A 15,282-nucleotide genomic window follows, 5' to 3' on the forward strand; every position below is an offset into this window, starting at 1 on the left:
TCTTATACACCTCTATCAGGTCACCTCTCATCCTCCGTAACTCCAAGGAGAAAAGGCTGAGTTCACTCAACCTATTCTCATGTGGCAAGCTCCCCAATCCAGGTAACATCCTTGTAAATCTTGTACATTCTTCCCGTGACCATATGGGTTTCCCCCGGGTTACTGAGTTAGGGTCAGTAAGCTACAGGCATGCTGTGTTGGATCCAGATACACGGCAACACTTGCAGGCTGCCCCCAGCACATTCTTGGACTCATTTCACTCTATGTTTTGAAGTGCATGGAACAAATAAAGCTAATCAAAGTTCAAAGAAAATTTATTATCAAAGTACTTATCCGTCGCCATATACAACCCTGAGACTCATTGTCTTGCAGAAATACTCAATAAATCCATAGAATAATAGTCACAACAGAATCAGTGAAAGACCACACCAACCGGGCATTCAACCGTGTGCAAAAGACAACAAACTGTGCAAATACCCAAAGAAAGAAATAATAATAAATAAATACATAAGCCAAAAATATGGAGAACATGAGCTGAAGAGTCCTTGAAAGTGAGTCCACAGGTTATGAGGATATTTCAGTGATGGGGTAAGTGAAGTTAAGACCATTAGACCAGAAGATATAGGAGCAGAGTGGGCCATTCGGCCCATCGAGTCTGCTCCACATTCAATCATGGGCTGATCCAATTCTTCCAGTCATCCCTACTCCCCTGTCTTCTCCCCATACCCTTGATGCCCTGGCTAATCAAGAACCTTTCTATCTCTGCCTTAAATTCACCCAATGACTTAGTCTACGCAGCCGCTCATGACAACAAATTTGATAGATTTACCACCCTCTGACTGAAGTAATTTCTCTGCATCTCTGTTCTAAATAGAGGTCCTTCAATCCTGAAATCATGCCCTCTTGTCCTAGACTCCCCTAACATGGGAAATAACTTTACCATATCTAATCTGTTCAGGCCTTTTAACACTTGGAATGTTTCTATGAGATCCCCCCTCATTCTCCTGAACTCTAGGGAATACAGCCCAAGAGCTGCCAGATGTTCCTCATACGGCAAACTTTTCATTCTTGGAATCATTCTCGTGAATCTTCTCGGAATCCTCTCCAATGTCAGTTTATCCTTTCCAAAATAAGGAGCCCAAAACTGCACACAATACTCCAAGTGTGGTCTCACGGGTGCCTTATAGAACCTCAATATCACATCCCTGCTCTTATATTCTATATCTCTAGAAATGAATGCCAACATTACATTCGCCGCCTTCACCACCAACTCAACCTGGAGGTTAACCTTTGGGTATCCTGCACAAGGACTCCCAAGACACTTTGCACCTCTGTATTTTGAATTCTCTTCCCATCTAAATAATAGTCTGCCCGTTTATTTCTTCCACCAAAGTGCGCGACCACACACTTCCCAACATTGTATTTCATTTGCCACTTCTTTGCCCATTCCCCTAAACTATCTAAGTCTCTCTGCAGGCTCTCTGTTTCCTCAACACTACCCGCTCCTGTACCCATCTTTGTATCATTGGCAAGTTTAGCCACAAATCCATTAATCCCATAGTCCAAATCATTGACATACATCGTAAAAAGCAACAGTCCAACATATTCTCAACCACTGATGTCAGGCTAACAGGTCTATCGTTTCCTTTCTGTTGCCTCCCACCCTTCTTAAATAGCAGAGTAAAATTTGCAATTTTCCATTCATCCAGTACAATGCTAGAATCCATCGTTTCTTGAAAGATCATTGTTAATGCCTCCACAATCTCTCCAGCTACTTCCTTCAGGACCCAAGGGTGCATTCCATCAGGTCCAGGAGATTTATCCATCTTTAGACCATTCAGCTTCCTGAGCATCTTCTCAATCGTTATTTTCACTGCACATGCTTCACTTCCCTGACACTCCTGAATGTCCAGTATACTGCAGATGTCTTCCACTATGAAGACTGATGTAAAATACGCAGTTCCTCTGCCATCTCTGTGTCTCTCATTATATTTCCAGCATCATTTTCAATTGGTCCTATACCTACCCTCAACTCTCTTTTACCCTTTATATACTTAAAAAAGCTTTTAGTATCTTAGACAATAGACAATAGGTGCAGAAGTAGACCATTCGGCCCTTCGAGCCTGCACCGCCATTTTGAGATCATGGCTGATCATCTACTATCAATACCCGGTTCCTGCCTTGTCCCCATATCCCTTGATTCCCCTATCCATAAGATACCTATCTAGCTCCTTCTTGAAAGCATCCAGAGAATTGGCATCCACTACCTTCCGAGGCAGTGCATTCCAGACCCCCACAACTCTCTGGGAGAAGAAGTTTTTCCTTAACTCTGTCCTAAATGACCTACCCCTTATTCTCAAACCATGCCCTCTGGTACTGGACTCTCTCAGCATCTGGAACATATTTCCTGCCTCTATCTTGTCCAATCCCTGAATAATCTTATATGTTTCAATCAGATCCCCTCTCAATCTCCTTAATTCCAGCGTGTACAAGCCCAGTCTCTCTAACCTCGCTGCGTAAGACAGTCCAGACATCCCAGGAATTAACCTTGTGAATCTACGCTGCACTTCCTCTACAGCCAGGATGTCCTTCCTTAACCCTGGAGACCAAAACTGTACACAATACTCCAGGTGTGGTCTCACCAGGGCTCTGTACAAATGCAAGAGGATTTCCTTGCTCTTGTACTCAATTCCCTTTGTAATAAAGGCCAACATTCCATTAGCCTTCTTCACTGCCTGCTGCACTTGCTCATTCACCTTCAGTGACTGATGAGCAAGGACTCCTAGATCTCTTTGTATTTCTCCCTTACCTAACTCTACACCATTCAGATAATAATCTGCCTTCCTGTTCTTACTCCCAAAGTGGATAACCTCACACTTATTCACATTAAACATCATCTGCCAAGTATCTGCCCACTCACCCAGCCTATCCAAGTCACCCTGAATTCTCCTAACATCCTCATCACATGTCACACTGCCACCCAGCTTAGTATCATCAGCAAATTTGCTGATGTTATTCTCAATGCCTTCATCTAAATCGTTGACGTAAATTGTAAACAGCTGTGGTCCCAATACCGAGCCCTATGGCACCCCACTAGTCACCACCTGCCATTCCGAGAAACACCCATTCACCGCTACCCTTTGCTTTCAATCTGCCAACCAGTTTTCTATCCATGTCAATGCCTTCCCCCCGATGCCCTGAGCTTTGATTTTACCCACCAATCTCCTATGTGGGACCTTATCAAATGCCTTCTGAAAATCGAGGTACACTACATCCACTGGATCTCCCCCGTCTAACTTCCTGGTTACATCCTCGAAAAACTCCAACAGATTAGTCAAGCATGATTTACCCTTGGTAAATCCATGCTGGCTCGGCCCAATCCTATCACTGCTATCTAGATATGCCACTATTTCATCCTTAATAATGGACTCTAGCATCTTCCCCACCACCAATGTCAGGCTGACAGGTCGATAGTTCTCTGTTTTCTCCCTCCCTCCTTTCTTAAAAAGTGGGATAACATTTGCCACTCTCCAGTCCTCAGGAACTGATCCTGAATCTAAGGAACATTGGAAAATGATTACCAATGCATCTGCAATTTCCAGGGCCACCTCCTTTAGTACCCTAGGATGCAGACCATCTGGACCTGGGGATTTGTCAGCCTTCAGTCCCATCAGTCTACTCATCACCGTTTCCTTCCTAATGTCAATCTGTTTCATTTCCTCTGTTACCCTATGTCCTTGGCCCATCCATACATCTGGGAGATTGCTTGTGTCTTCCTTAGTGAAAACAGATCTAAAGTACTCATTAAATTCTTCTGCCATTTCTCTGTTTCCCATAACAATTTCACCCAATTCATTCTTCAAGGGCCCAACATTGTTCTTAACTATCTTCTTTCTCTTCACATACATAAAAAAGCTTTTGCTATCTTCCTTTATATTCCTGGCTAGCTTGCGTTCGTACCTCATTTTTTCTCCCCATATTGCCTTTTTAGTTAAGTTCTGTTGTTCCTTAAAAACTTCCCAATCATCTGTCCTCCTACTTACCTTAGCTCTGTCATACTTCCTTTTTTTTAATGCTATGCAATCTCTGACTTCCTTTGTCAACCACTGTGGCCCCTTTCCCCCCTTTGAATCCTTCCTTCTCTGGGGGATGAACTGATTTTGCACCTTGTGCATTATTCCCAAGAATACCTGCCATTGCTGTTCCACTGTTTTATCTGCTAGGCCAGGGGTGTCAAACTCATTTTAGGTCACGGGCCGGATTGAGCAAAATGCAGCTTCATGCGGGCCGGATCAGTCGGACGCGTGCGAACGCAGCTTTCGTTGCCTCCGTTTTTTCAGCCTGCTCTCATGTGTCTCAGTCTCTGCTATAACTACAAAGTGTTTCACTTTACAAATTCCAGTTCTTATGAAGAAGACTGCCGAGAAAGACTGCCGAATAAACACTAAAAACCCTGAAAACCTGGTGCCTGAATAAACTCAGCATTAGCCATATCATACGCCATAGGCGCTTCAATTACTGGGGCCAGCTTTAATAGTAATTAGATATTATCTAGTGGGCCAAAGATAATTCCACCGCGGGCCGGATTTGGCCCGCGGGCCTTGAGTTTGACATATATGTGCTAGGCTATCCGTCCAGTCAACTTTGGCCAGCTCCTCTCTCATGGCTCCATAGTTTCCCCTGTTCAACTGCAACACTGACACCTCCGAGCTGCCCTTATCCTTCTCAAATTGCAGATAAAAACTTATCATATTATGATCACTACCTCCTAATGGCTCCTTTACTTCAAGATCGCTTATCAAATCCAGTTCATTACATAACACTAAATCCAGAATAGTCTTGTCCCTGGCCGGCTCTCATACAAGCTGTTCCAAGAATGCATCCCTTAGGCACACTACAAACTCCCTAACATGTGGTCCAGCACCAACCTGATTCTCCCAGTTCACCTGCATGTTGAAATCCCCCATAACTACTGCGACATTACCTTTGCCACATGCCAATGTTAACTCCCTATTCAACTTGCACCCAATATCCATATCTTCTTTGATATTAGTCACCAGTTTCCTTTCATAATACATCTTTTCCTTCCTAATGACCTTAGTTTCCTTCTGCAAGTTTTTAAAAGCTTCCCAATCCTCTATCTTCCCACTAGATTTGGCTTCCTTGTATGCCCTCTCTTTTGATTTTACTTTGGCTCTGACTTCACTTGTCAGCCATGGTAGTGTCCTCCTTCCATTCGAAAATTTCTTCTTATTTGGAATATATCTGTCTTGCACTTCCCTCATTTTTCACAGAAACTCCAGCCATTTTGATATGTTGGGACCAGGTTAGATCCTCAGAAATCTTGACACCCAGGAACTTGAAGCTGCTCACTCTCTCCACTTCTGATCCCTCTATGAGGATTGGTATGTGTTCCTTCGTCTTACCCTTCCTGAAGTCCACAATCAGCTCTTTCGTCTTACTGACGTTGAGTGCCAGGTTGTTGCTGTGACACCACTCCACTAGTTGGCATCTCTCACTCCTGTACGCCCTCTTGTCTTCATCTGAGATTCTACCAACAATGGTTGTATCGTCAGCAAATTTATAGATGGCATTTGAGCTATGCCTAGCCACACAGTCATGGGCATAGAGAGAGTAGAGCAGTGGGCTATGCACACACCCCTGAGGGGCACTAGTCAGCGAGGAGGAGATACAGTATTATCACCGATCCGCACAGATTGTGGTCTTCCAGTTAGGAAGTCGAAGATCCAATTGCAGATGAAGGTACAGAGGCCCAGGTTCTGCAACTTCTCAATCAGGATTGTGGGAAATATGGTATTAAATGCTGAGCTATAGTCGGTGAACAGCATCCTGACGTGGGTATTTGTGTTGCCCAGGTGGTCTAAAGCCGTGTGGAGAGCCATTGAGATTGCGTCTGCTGTTGACCTATTCTGGCGATAGGCAAATTGCAATGGGTCCAGGTCCTTGCTGAGGCAGGAGTTCAGTCTGGTCATGACCAACCTCTCAAAGCATTTCATCACTGTCGATGTGAGTGCTACCGGGCGATAGTCAGTAAGGCAGCCCACATTATTCTTCTTAGGCACCTGTATAATTGTTGCCTTTTTGAAGCAAGTGGGAACTTCTGCCTGTAGCAGTGAGAGGTTGAAAATGTCCTTGAATACTCCTGCTAGTTGATTAGCACCTCCATTGGCTCTGCTCTAATCCTCCTTCATTTAAAGAAAAAGCCTCTAGCATGTTTGACCTATCCTCATAAGACTCTCTAATCCAGGCAGCATCCTGGTAAATCTGCTCTGCACCCTCTCTAAAGCTTCCACATCCTCCCTATAGTGAGGCAACGAGAAGTGAACACAATACACCAAGTGTGCTCTAACCAGGGTTTTATAAAACTGCACATTACTTCACGGCCCTTGAACTCAATCCCCTGACTAATATGACATATGAAAGTATGATATATGGATGTTTATATAACCTATTTCTCAGTTTAATTAAATAAGTCGTCAGATTTGGGATCTTGTCCAAAAGGAACATTCTAGGAGGCATTTGAAGGGGTACTCAGAGAGGAAGGATTTGTGGGATGATCGGCTCAATGCAGGCAGCAGGGACTAGCATACTGAGGTCAGCATGGAGCAGTTGGGCCACAGAGCCAGATTCTATGCTGTATTACTCTAACTCTAATGAAGGTCAACAAAACACACAATCAACTCTTCAAAGTCCCTTCTTTCTTAAAATTTCAGATAGCCAACACGTGCAGTGTTTTATTCTTGTAATTCTTATTCCAAGTCACTGTCAGGTCACAGGCAAACATTCATCACTGTGTCGAAGCCACGACCTCCGCGGAGCACCGACTGGAATCCAATCGGGATCAGCGAGAGCCTGCAGCGTTCGCTTCAGCTCCTTGACACGTGACTCGGCAAGTGTACGAGAAGTGACCCCCTCCCCCCCCCCCACCCCACGGATCGGTCAGCGGCTTCTGTTTGTCCAGGTGGCTGCCAAGGGTGAGTTCCTGCTCTCGGAGCTATACCGCGACCTGTCCGATTGACCTCACCAAGAGATTCACCTGTTGCCAAGGCTACCCAGTTTGAACATCTGTCCCCTCTCTCTTTCTGAGTGAGGCACAGGACTGGCCTCAAGATCGAGCCACTGCACGCTTTGTTCCTGGTCTCCCTGCCCCACTCTCACTTCCTTAATCTCTCAGGATGTGATGTGTCTATTCTCTTTCAGGCTCTGCTGTTCGTTGAAACATACTCTCTTAAGACACATATTTCATTTTATATTTTAGAAGATTTTACAACACCTCACCTCAGCTTCATCTTGTACACAAGCTAATGGCAAAAAGTCTCTGTAAGTGCATTTCCTTGCGTGAGATACAGTACTCTGCTTTAACAGAGAATGTGATTTCAAACAAGCGTCCGTATCTATTGACAAACAACCCTGTGAAGAGGGAGGCAATGCATTTTGAGAGGGAAAACGAGGACAGTAAATCCATTTTTCTCCTTTTTCAGAAGAGGTTTATTCAGTGATTTTTTAAAAAAATATTTAGAGATACAGAGCCAATGTGCAAAAGACAACAGACTGTGCAATGCAAAAGGAAAGAAATAATAATAATAAATAAACAAACAAACAATAAAAATTGAGAACATGAGTTGAAGAGTCCTTAGGTTGTGGGAACATTTCAATAATGGGGCAAGTGGAGCTGAGGGAAGTTATCTCCTTTGGTTCAAGAGCCTGATGTTTGAGGGGTCGTAACTGTTCCTGAACCTGATGGTGTGAGTCCTGAGGCTCCTGTACCACGTTCCAGGGTGGTGGTTCCCTGATGATGGATGCTGCTTTCATGCAACAACACTCTATGTAGACGTGCTCAATGGTGGGAAGAGCTTTGCCCATAATGGACTGGGCCATAAGAACGCAATACCATTCTAACATGGCTGATCCCAGGTCCCACTCAACCCCACACACCTGCCTTCTCGCCATACCCTTTGATGCCCTGACCAGTCAGGAAACTATCAATGTTTGCTTTGGCCTCCACTGCAGTCTGAGAAGGATTGCCCTCTCAATTTTGAGGCTGTACCCTCTGGTTCTGGATACCCCCACCGTAGGAAACATCCTCTCCACATCCACCCTATCTAAGTCCTTTCAACATACTGTAGGTTTTAATGAGACCTCCCACATTCTTTTAAATTCCAGTGAGTACAGGCCCAAAGCTGCCAAACACTCATCACGTGTTAACCCCTTCATTCCTGGAATCATCTTCGTGAATCTCCTCTGGACTCTCTCCAATGACAACACATCCTTTCTGAGATATAGAGCACAAAACTGTTGACAATACTCTAAGTGTGGCCTGTCTAGTGTCTTATAAAGGCTCAGCAATATCTCTTTGTTTTTATATTCTATTCCTCTTGAAATGAATACCAACATTGCATTTGCCTTCTTCACCACAGACTCAACCTGTAAATTAACCCTCTGGGAGCCTTGCACAAAGACTCCTAAGTCCCTCTGCACCTCTGATGTTTGAACCTTCTCTCCATTTAGATAATAGTCTGCACTATTGTTCCTTTAACCAAAATAAATTATTATACATTTCCCAACGCTGTATTCCATCTGCCACTTTTTTGTCCATTCATCCAATTTGTCTGAGTCCTGCTGCAATCGCATTGCTTCCTCAGCACTACCTACCCCTCCACCTATCTGTGTATCATCTGCAAACTTTGCCGCAAAGACATCAATTCCATTATCTAAGTCATTAACAAACAATACAAAAATTAACGGTCCCAATACTGACCCCTGAGGAAAACCACTAGTCACTGGCAGCCAACCAGAAAAGGCCCCCTTTATACCCACCCACTGCCTCCTGCCTGTCAGCCATTCCTCTATCCATGCCAGTATATTTCTTGTAACGCCATGGGATTTTATCTTGTTAAGCAGCCTCACGTGTGGCATCCTATCAAATGCCTTCTGTAAATCCAAGTAAATGACATCCACTGTCTCTCCTTTGTCCACCCTGCTTGTTACTTCCTCGAAGAACTCTGAAATATTTGTCAGGCAAGATTTCCCTTTACAGAAACAGTGCTGACTTTCACTTATTTTGTCATTAGTCTCCAAGTACCCCAAAACATCCTGCTTAATAATAGACTCCAGCACTTTCCCAACCACTGAGGTTAGGCTAACTGGCCAATAACTTCCTTTCTTTTGCCTTCCTGCCTTCTTAAAGAGTGGAGGGACATTTGCAATCTTCCAGTCCTCCAGAAGCATTCTTGAAAGATCATGTCCAATACATCTACTATCTCTTCAGTAACATCTCTCAGGTCTCTGGGATGTAGTCCATCTGGTCCAGGTGATTTATCCACCTTAAGACCTTTCAGCTTTTCCTTTTGTAGTGGCAATGGCACTCACTCCGACCCCCTGACACTCATGGAACTCTGGCACACTGCTGGCGTCTTCCACTGTGAAGACTGATGCAAAATACTTATTAAGTTCATCCGCTATTTCTTTGTCCCCCATTACTATCTCACCTGAAGTATTTTCCAGTGGTCTAATATCAACTCTCACCTCCCTTTTACTCTTTATATAAATGAAAAAGCTTTTAGTATCCTGCTTTATATTATTGGCTTGTTTGCCCTTGTATTTCATCTTTTTTGTTTGTCTTTTGCTGGATTTTTAAAAACTTCCCAATTATCCAATTTCCCACTCACTTTTGCTACATCATATGCCCTTTCCTTGGCATTTATACAGTCTTCATCTTCTCTTGTCAACCACAGTTGACATTTGAGAACAACTTTGACATACCTATCCTGCACCTTGTGAACTATTCCCAGAAACTTCAGCCACCTCTGCTCTACCGTCATCAGGCTTATGGAGTGTTGGCATTCATCAACCTTGACTGAGTTCAAGAGTCGTGACGTAATATTACAGCTATATAGGACCCTGGTCAGACTCCACTTGGAGTACTGTGCTCAGTTCTGGTCACCTCACTACAGGAAGGGTGTGGAGACTATAGAGAGAGTGCAGAGGAGATTTACAAGGGTGCTGCCTAGATTGGAGGACATACCTTATGAGAATATGTTGAGTGAACTTAGCCTTTTCTTCTTGGAGCAATGGAGGATGAGAAGTGACCTGATAGAGGTGTACAAGATGATTGAGGGGCATTGATCATGTGGATAGTCAGAAGCTTTTTCCCGGGGCAGAAATGGCTAACATGAGGGTGCCTGGAAATAGGTAACGAGGGATGTCAGGGGTAAGTTTTTCGCACAGAGAGTGGTGGGCGTGTGGAATTCACTGCCGGCGGTGGTGATGGAGTCTTACAATAGGGTCTTTTAAGAGCCTCTTAGTATGGTACGTGGAGCTTAGGAAAATAGAGGGCTATGTGCCAGGGAAATTGTAGGTAGGTTTCCGGTGACGTCATCGTCGAGAATGGCAGCTTAAGTCACTAGCTCCTCCGGAAAAACGTGTATTAAGCCCCGTTAACCCGTCAGATATAATATTTTTCAAAAAATATTTGAACTGAAAAGAGGGGCAAGAATGGGGAAAAAGAACGGAAATAAATAAAGTGACACTGCAGAGCCTGCGGCCGAGAGGAGTGCAGCGAGCGGCTCTCCGACCCGACCGCTTGCAAGTGAGGCGGACGCCAGGTCTCATTTAGACGAAGCGGCGAATATGATCGAAAACCTGAAAGAAATAATGGAGGTCCAGAAAGATATAAATCAGCAGCTCCGTGATATTAAGTCAGAGCTCGCCAGCGTTAATCAAAAAATAGCGGTGGCAGAGACTCGCATTGAGAAGGTGGAAGATCGCGTTCAAAACGTGGAACGGATACTGAGCAAGACAATAAAAATCATACATCACCAAGAAGGTAAACTGCTTGACCTGGAGGGAAGGTCACGGCGGAAAAATATCAGAATCTACAATGTTCCCGAAGGAGTGGAGGGCTCATTCATGACAGAGTTTGTTGGAAAGTTACTGCAGGATGTGCTGGAGCTTCCCCCGGCTATGAAGCTGGAAGTCGAAAGAGCGCACCGCGCGTTCATTCCGAAACCTACCGGGGATAGAAAGCCACGATCAATTATAATTAAATTCCTTCGGTACAGCACCAAGGCAGAGATTCTACAAAGGGCCTGGGGTAGAAGAGGGTGTTTTTAGAGGATAAATTAATATATTTCGACCAAGATTACCCCCCCCCCCCGCGGTCCTCCAGAAACGCAAAGAATACTCTGAAGAAAAGCGAGTACTAAAGCAAAATAAGATTAGATTTCAAACTCCGTACCCTGCTAAACTTCGAGTGTTTTATGACAACGGGACGCAGTTGTACCAGACAGTGGAAGAGGCGACTACAGACATGAAGGCCAGAGGGTTGCCCGTCAGCATGACCAAAACGAAAGAAAGCCTGGCTGAGGAATTGTCTCGCTCAGCTTGGGAAATAGTGCGAGAAACGAGAAGGCAAGAGATGGGAGGAAGCCGAGAGAAACATATCAGGAAGAGACCGGGAGTTTCCCAAAGACAGTCCTCACCCCTTTCAGAAGAGCCATAAGGTTTGGCTAACTTTAAAAATGCTGAGAAGCTAAACAGAAGCAAAAGTACACAGTGATATACCTATCTCGAGAAATACTTATTATAATGTGGATTTTATATTACATAGTTGTTATTCTTTATTCGCTCACTTACTCCTTTTTCCCCAGCAAAATGAGAATATATGTGTGTGTGTGTGTGTGTATATATATATATATATATATATATATATATAGGAGGAGTACTCAGGGAAATCTTTTCTGTGTAATGGATTTGTTCACTGACTTTTATGAATACTGCAATGGGGGCCCTCAACTCACAAGTAGGAGGGGTTATCCCCCACAGCTAGACATTTCTTCTAGCTCAACGCAGGGTCATCTACTAGAGACCTCAGCCTTGGAATCACACCTTCGTTGCCATTCTTGTTTATTATTTGAGTTTCTTAGTTCTTATTTGTTCAGGGAGTAGATCGATTAAGTTTTATTCTAATTTCAATGATACATTGACAGATAAATACAGATGGCTAAGGACAAGGTAAAATTAATTTCTTTTAATGTAAATGGGCTATTAAATCCAATCAAACATAAGAGAATTTTATCCAAAATGAAAAAAGAACAAGCCCATGTAGTATATTTACAGGAAACTCATTTAAGGGATAATGAGCATAGAAAACTAAAGAGAATGGGCTTCACTAATCTGTTTTTCTCCTCATATAAATCAGGACATAGGAGAGGAGTTGCTATTCTTATCTCAAGTAAGCTAAATTTTGAAAAAAATATTCAAAATGGGAGATAAAGAAGGCAGATATATTCTGGTAAGGGGGAATATAGATGGGAATTCAGTTACTCTATTGAATATATACGCACCCCCAGGAAGTGATATTGGTTTCTTTCAGAAAATTACTGATATTGTGGTAACAGAAACAGAAGGTCTCCTGATATGTGGGGGAGACTTAAATTTCCAATTACAAACAAACTTAGATTCTTCCGATAGAAAAACCTATGAAACAAAATCTTCACATAAGAAAGTTAATACACTTTTTGAGGATGTTGCTCTAATTGATATATGGAGGGACCTTTTCCCTGACAGAAGGGATTACACTCATTATTCTGCTCCCCATTCTGTATATACAAGAATAGACTATTTCATGACATTTGGAAAAGACAAAGACAAAATAAACACCTGTGGAATTGGGACAATAGATGTAAGTGACCATGCACCTATATATTTATCTGTTGATTTTGACCTACAACCAAAGGATACTATTTGGAAACTAAATTCAAGTCTACTTAATGATTCGTACTTTAAGGAACAAATTAAAAAAGAAATTGGTCTCTACTTAGAATTTAATGATAATGGAGAGGTTTCACCTCCCATTTTATGGGATACTCTGAAGGCTGTCTTAAGAGGGAAAATTATAGCGATATCTTCATATAAGAAAAAAATAAGGAATAAAACATTAGAGGAATTACAAAATAGGCTGAAGGAACTAGAGAAAAAACACAAATTGAATTTGGCACAGGATACATTAGGGGAAATTAAAAGAATTAGGAATGAAATAAATAATTTGGCTATGCAAGAAATCAGGAAAAACTTAATGTTTCTGAAACAGAAACATTATGAAAGTGGATCGAAATCTATGAAAATACTGGCGTGGAAACTGAAAAAAAAGATAGCAGAAGATACAATTCATAGAATTAGGGACCCAAGAACGAAAATGATAAAAAATAAGCTAAGTGAAATTCAAGAAGCTTTTGAAGTGTTTTACAAAACGCTATATTCCAAAGTTCCAGGGGGAAGCATAACCCAAATTGACACCTTCTTGAATTCTCTAGAGTTAAGCGAAGAACAAAATAGAAGGATGACTGCTGACATAACTGAAGTTGAATTAAAAGCTGCAATTAGTAGGCTTAAATTAAGCAAGTCACCAGGATCAGATGGGTATACAGCAGAGTGGTACAAAGAATTTAAAAATGAGTTAATTCCTGTTTTACTCCCCACAGTGAACTGGGCTCTAAAAAAGGCACAAATGCCACCCAGTTGGAAGGAAGCGATAATCTCAGCTATACCGAAAGAAGGCAAGGATAAAATGGAATGCAGGTCATTTAGACCAATATCCGTTCTTAATGTAGATTTTAGGTTATTTACCTCCATCATGGCCAAACGATTAGAGGAGTTTCTACCCATACTGATATGTAATGATCAGACAGGTTTTATATGACAACGCCAGACTCAAGACAATATATGAAGGACACTTCACATTATGGATCATATACAAAAAAATAAAATTGAAGCAATAGTGATAAGTGTGGACGCTGAAAAAGCATTTGATTCGGTTAATTGGAATTTTCTTTACAGAGTTTTACATAGATTTGGTTTCCAAGACACAACTATTAAAACTATACAGACACTTTATGACAATCCTACTGCTAGGATTAAAATCAATGGATATCTATTAAATAGTCTTACCCTAGAAAGGGGCATGAGACAGGGTTGTGCATGGTCACCACTACTCTTCGCATTATATCTGGAACCATTAGCTCAATACATCAGACAAAATGAAGATATCAGGGGAATTACTATTAAAGGGACAGAGCATAAATTGGCTTGTTACACTGGTGACATTTTGATCTATCTAGGGCAACCAACACACTCTTTACCCAAATTGATGCAATCCTTTGAACAATATGGTCAATTATCAGGATACAAGATCAACATAGATAAAACCCAATTACTTTCATATTACTATAGCCCACCAAGAGAAATTGAAATTCGATACCCCTGAGCATGGCACACACAGTCTTTCAAATATTTGGGCATCATTATGCCAAAAGATTTGGCAAAATTATCAGAATGTAATTATCAGCCTCTATATAAAAAAATTAAGGTAGATGTGGCAAGATGGAGCCTGATTCCTCTTTTCAGTCTCAGTCCAAGGATTGAGTCTATTAAAATGAATATACTGCCCAGACTGTTATATCTTTTTTCAGACCCTACCAATAGAGATTAATCAAAATCAATTTAATGAATGGAACAAGATGCTATCAAGGTATATTTGGCAGGGTAAAAGGCCTAGAGTTCATCTCAAAACTTTGCAATTAGCAAAGGAAAAGGGGGGATGGGGCTTGCCTTCTCTTAGAGATTATTATTTTGCAGCACAGTTGAAAGCTGTGATATGTTGGTGCAACCCATCATATGACACTCAATGGAAAAACATTGAGGAGCGGGTACTTCCCATCCCCATACAAGCAATTTTAGCTGATAACAACCTGCAAAGGTACATAAATACTATTGATAACCCATGGGTGAAATTGACTCTTAAAATATGGAAAAACACTATAAAAGAATATAATCCAGAGGAAAATATTGCAATTCTTAAATGGTGTGCATATGACTCTGATTTTACACCAAATAAATTGGATGCTAGATTTAAGGACTGGACAGCTAAAGGAATAACAGTTCTTTGCAACATAATGAAAGAAGGAACACTGTTCAGTTTTGAAATGCTTAAAGAGAAACACATTAGAAAAACAAGATTTTTATCGGTATTTACAGATGAGACAATATGTTAATAGGATACTTAAAAATGTAACCAAGGCAAATACATGCTTGATAGAGCTCTTTAGAAAAGCATATAATTCAGATAATGGTAGTAGAATCATTTCAAGCATGTATAAGGGGTTGTCAAATCTTAAAACACATTCGACTTCATACATTAAAACAAAATGAGAGAAGGAAGGAGGGATAATTATATCTGAGGAAGAATGGACAACAATATGGAGA

The sequence above is a fragment of the Hemitrygon akajei genome, chromosome 8, assembly GCF_048418815.1.
Source record: "Hemitrygon akajei chromosome 8, sHemAka1.3, whole genome shotgun sequence".
Taxonomy (NCBI): Eukaryota; Metazoa; Chordata; class Chondrichthyes; order Myliobatiformes; family Dasyatidae; genus Hemitrygon; species Hemitrygon akajei.